Source organism: Salvelinus namaycush, chromosome 2 (assembly GCF_016432855.1).
Source record: "Salvelinus namaycush isolate Seneca chromosome 2, SaNama_1.0, whole genome shotgun sequence".
NCBI lineage: Eukaryota > Metazoa > Chordata > Actinopteri > Salmoniformes > Salmonidae > Salvelinus > Salvelinus namaycush.
The window spans coordinates 52,788,995-52,794,994 of NC_052308.1; positions in this window are offsets into that span (position 1 = coordinate 52,788,995).

The window sequence follows — 6,000 nt, forward strand, 5'->3', positions numbered from 1 at the left end:
TGTGTGTGTGTGTGTGTGTGTGTGTGTGTGTGTGTGTGTGTGTGTGTGTGTGTGTGTGTGTGTGTGTGTGTGTGTGTGTGTGTGTGTGTGTGTGTGTGTGTGTGTGTGTGTCTATATACATACAGTTGAAGTCGGAAGTTTACATACACCTTAGCCAAAAACATTTAAACTCAGTTTTTCACAATTCCTGACATTTAATCCTAGTAAAAATTCCCTGTCTTAGGTCAGTTATGATCACAACTTTATTTTAAGAATGTGAAATGTCAGAATAATAGTAGAGAGTGATTTATTTCAGCTTTTATTTCTTTCATCACATTCCCAGTGGGTCAGAAGTTTACATACACTCAATTAGTATTTGGTAGCATTGCCTTTACATTGCTTAACTTGGGTCAAACGTTTTGGGTAGCCTTCCACAAGCTTCCCACAATAAGTTGGGTGAATTTTGACCCATTCCTCCTGACAGAGCTGGTGTAACTGAGTCAGATTTGTAGGCCTTCTTGATCACACACGCTTTTTCAGCTCTGTCCACACATTTTCTATAGGATTGAGGTCAGGGCTTTGTGATGGCCACTCCAATACCTTGACTTTGTTGTCCTTAAGCCATTTTGCCACAACTTTGGAAGTATGCTTGGGGTCATTGTCCATTTGGAAGACCCATTTGCGACCAAGCTTTAACTTCCTGACTGATGTCTTGAGATGTTGCTTCAATATATCCACATAATTTTCCTGCCTCATGATGCCATCTATTTTGTGAAGTGCACCAGTCCCTTCTGCAGCAAAGCACCCCCACAACATAATGCTGCCACCCCCATGCTTCACGGTTGGGATGGTGTTCTTTGGCTTGCAAGCATCCCCTTTTTTCCTCAAAACATAATGATGGTCATTATGGCCAAACAGTTATATTTTTGTTTCATCAGACCAGAGGACATTTCTCCAAAAAGTATGATCTTTGTCCCCATGTGCAGTTGCAAACCGTAGTCTGGCTTTTTTATGGCGGTTTTGGAGCAGTGGCTTCTTCCTTGCAGAGCGGCCTTTCAAGTTATGTCCATATTGGACTCTTTTTACTGTGGATATAGATACTTTTGTACCTGTTTCCTCCAGCATCTTCACAAGGTCCTTTGCTGTTGTTCTGGGATTGATTTGCACATTTCGCACCAAAGAACGTTCATCTCTACAAGGCAGAATGTGTCTCCTTCCTGAGCGGTATGACGGCTGCGTGGTCCCATGGTGTTTATACTTGCATACTATTGTTTGTACTGATGAATATGGTACCTTCAGGCATTTGGAAATTGCTCCCAAGGATGAACCAGACTTGTGAGGGTCTACACATTTTTTCCGAGGTCTTGGCTGATTTCTTTGGATTTTCCCATGATGTCAAGCAAAGAGGCACTGAGTTTGAAGGTAGGCCTTGAAATACATCCCCAGGTGCACCTCCAATTGACTCAAATGATGTCAATTAGTCTAACAGAAGCTTCTAAAGCCATTACATAATTTTCTGGAATTTTCCAAGCTGTTTAAGGGCACAGTCAACTTAGTCTGTGTAAACGTCTGACCCACTGGAATTGTGATGCAGTGAAATAATCTGTCTGTAAACAATTGTTGGAAAAATTACTTGTGTCATACACTAAGTAGTCCTAACCGACTTGCCAAAACTATAGTTTGTTAACAAGAAATTTGTGGAGTGGATGAAAAACGAGTTTTAATGACTCCAACTTAAGTGTATGTAAACTTCCGACTTTACACGCACAGTACAGTCTCTTTATTTTTACTATTTTCTACATTCGTTGGAGTATCGATCACATTTTTACTAATACTACAGAACTTTGTTCTAAAGCTGTATCCGTACTCATTGGATGCAGTGATCACAATATAGTGGCTATATCCAGGAAAGCCAAAGTTACAACAGCTGGGCCTAAAATAGTGTATAAGAGATCATACAAATATTTTGCTGTGACTCTTATGTGGATGATGTTAAAAATATGTGTTGGTCTGATGTGATTAATGAGAAGCATCCAGACGCTGCACCTGATGAATTTATGACTGACTGTTAGAACTGTTAAGTTAAAACTGTATGGTTGAAAGAGATGGGGCAAAAGGAGTGGCTAACAAGTCTGGCTGCACATCTGACTGGCTTACTTACTGCAAATTGAGAAATTATGTGACCAAACTCAACAAAAGAAGAAGAAACTTTATTATGAAGCCAAGATCAATGACATAAAGAATTATGGGAAAAAACGTTGTACTTCAAATAAAATTATGGGCAGAAAGACAAATTTAACTCCATCTTTCATCAAATCAGATGGCTTATTCATTTAATATTTCATGAATATTTCATTGGCAAAGTGGGCAAACTTAGGCAGGAAATGCAACAACGAACAGTGAGCAGTTGTATTCATGCATAAAAAAACTAATAACGAAAGAAAAGCATTTTGCAAGTTTGAATTTTGTAAAGTTAGTGTGGGAGAGCTGTAAATATTATTGTTATTGATCAGTAATGACACACCTGGCATTGACAACTTAGATGGAAAGCTACTGAGGATGGTAGCTGATTATAGCCACTCCTATCTGTCATATTTTTAATCTGAGCCTAGAGGAAAGTCTTTGTCCTCAGGCCTGGAAGGAACCCAAAGTAATTCCGCTACCCAAGAGAGGTAAATCGGCCTAAATAAGCTTGCTGCCAGCTTTTGCAAACTGTTGGAAAGAATTGTGTTTGACCAAATACAATGCTATTTTTCTGGAAACAAATTAACAGACTTTCAGCATGCTTATAGAGAAGGGCACTCAACATGTACTGCACTGACACAAATGACTGATGATTGGTTGAAAGAAATTGATAATAATAAGATTGTCGGAGCTGTACTGTTAGATTTCAGTGCAGCCTTTGATATTATTGATCATAACCTGTTGTTGAAAAAACGTATGTGTTATGGCTTTTCAACCTCTGCCATATCGTGGATTCAGAGCTATCTATCTAATAGAACTCAGAGGATTTTATTTAATGGAAGCTTCTCTAATGTCAAACATGTAAAGTGTGGTGTACCGCAGGGAAGCTCTCTAGGTCCTCTACTCTTTTCTATTTTTACCAATGACCTGCCACTGACATTGAACAAAACATGTGTGTCCATGTATGCTGATGATTCAACCATGTATGTATCAGCAACCACAGCTAATGAAGTCATTGCAACTTTTTGTTAAGGGTTTCAGTCTGTTTTGGAATGGTTGGCCAGTAATAAACTGGTCCTGAACATCTCTAAAACTAAGAGCATTGTATTTGCTACAAATCATTCCTTAAGTTCTAGACCTCAGCTGAATCTGGTAATGAATGGTGTGGCTGTTGAACAAGTTGAGTAGACTAAATTACTTGGCATTACCTTAGATTGTAAACTGTCATGGTCAAAACATATAGATTCAATGGCTGTAAAGATCGGGAGAGGTCTGGCCATAATAAAGAGATGCTCTGCTTTTTTGACACCACACTCCAAAAAGCAAGTTCTGCAGGCTCTAGTTTTGTTTAATCTTGATTATTGCCCAGTCGTGTGGTCCACTGCTGCAAGGAAAGACCTAGTTAAGCTGCAGCTGGCCCAGAACAGAGCGGCACATTTTGCTCTTAATTGTATTTATATCAGAGGGTTGATACAAATACTATGCATGCTAGTCTCTCTTGGTTAGGAGTTGAGGAGACTGTTTCTTATAAAAATAAGTGATGCAGTCAATGTGTTGTGTTGAAAATCCCAAATTGTTTGCATAGTTAACTTACACACAGCTCTGACACACACACTTATGCCACCAGGGGTCTTTTCAGTCCCCAAATCCAGATCAAATTCAAGAAAGCGTACAGTATTATATAGAGCCCTTATTGCATGGAATTTCCTTCCATCTCATATTGCTCAAATATCTAATATCTACTGACAGCTGTCTGGGTTCAGGTCTTGATGAGCAAAAAGGTTTCTTTGCTTTTCTGATAGTTCCTGAGTCTTATCTCCTTGGTGTTTCATGATTGTGGGTAATCTGTAAAAATGTATGCAGTGGTCTTCCACCACGAAGATGGCGTATGTCACCTGGCAACCGTCTATAAGAGTTATGATATCATGGGAATATCTCTCACCTTTATTGATGACACTTTAATTTAGCTTATGAGTCCAGTGAGAAGTTTATTCTCCAGGGCTCTATCTCAATTTGTCTGTCTGTGAGTCCTTGCATTCTGTCTCCTTGCCTCCTCAACCATGTTGGAAGAGAAGGTCCAGGGTCCTTCCTCTCGGACCTCATTCTCCAATGCATTTGGAGACTGAGGCATAGGAGAGAGAATGTGAGGTATCAAGGAAAGTGGAATTCAGAAAGAGACTTGGGATGTATTTTGATGTATTTTGATTATTTGATTCGGTATTGGATGAGAAGATCTGAGAAGAAGATATTCTACAATTCCTTCTGATGTTATGAGAAGGAGGCGATGGGAGATGTGAGTAATGGAGGAAAATAATCAAATATAACATGTACTGTATGCAGATACGACATGTACTGTAACTTACTGACACACATCAGCTGCACAAAGTGGTTGTGTCCCAAATGGCACTCTAATCCCTATTTAATGCATTATTTTTTACTAAAGCCCTATGGGCCCTGGTCAAAATTAGTGCACTATATAGGGAACACGGTGCCATTTGAGACATACCCACAGTATTCTCAAGATGTTCCATTTAGTCAACACAAGGAGGCAGTATTTTACTATTGTAGCATGGCCACTAACTGTAAAGCGACACCCTCGTTAGCATACATAAATGCTAATTAAAGATTACAGTCTTGTATATTGACCTAGATCTGATCTATTTTCCTCATGTTTTTGTCATATTTACTCATTTACAAACAAGAATGCAGAGCTCAAAGGTATGGACATACAGTATGACATGTTATAGGCCTACAAGTTTTTCATTAACCTTTTATCGACCCTATCCATGAACAATAACATTCCATTAGTAGATCTATAGATACTGGCTGTGGACTTCCTGTCTTCCACTGCAAAGTGCATACCCTTATTAACTAACACATGTATTCATGGAACTGTTAATTGACAACAGATGGCCTCTCCGCATTAATCAATGTACATATTGAATAAATCAGCAGCTGAAGTTACACCACTAACGAGTAGCTTAGTTGTTCTGCGGTCTACTGTTGTTCTGTAAATAGGAACGAAATTAATATCTGAGGAAATATAGATAACTTTTTTTTCATTTGGTGCCATCCGTTGCAGAATACTAGTGTCTGTTTCTCTCTGATTCTTTTTGTGCGTGAGTTATGAGTGTACTTCAACTGTAACCTTTTCTTCATTGTAGTTTTATTTATTTATAGTTAAACATTTTAGCTGGGCTAATTGAGTGACTGTCAGTGACTGACCTAAGAGAAAAACTGCTGATGAACAACCCAATTTTTTAATTGCACCTTGTGGTTTTTACTATACTAACTCGCAACAATAAGTTATGACCCCACTGACCACTTATGTTGCTTATGCCCAGGGCCGGCCCTGTGTGTGTGTGTATATATATATGTGTGTGCGCTTGTGTGTTCATGTCTGGCTGTGGGGCTGTTGTTTTTCCCATCTGCTGTGCTCGGCGCTAGTCATTTATCTCAGTTATCCTGACAGTGTCAGAGCTCCATCTGTGAAAACAGTAAATACACTGACTCACTCCTACACCACTCTCTTAGTAACTGCCATCGATACCAGGCATGGGAGATCAGTGCATTGCTCCCAGCCGCACACACAAACACACACACACACACACACACACACGTGATAAACACACACACAGGGCTACTATAGTTACCATTTGTTATCAAATCAAATTTTATTGGTCACATACACATGGTTAATAGATGTTATTGTGAGTGTAGCGAAATGCTTGTGCTTCTAGTTCCGACAGTGCAGCAATATCTAACAAGTAATATCTAACAATTCCCCAATAAATACCTAATACACACAAATCTAAGTAAAGGAATGGAAGAAGAATA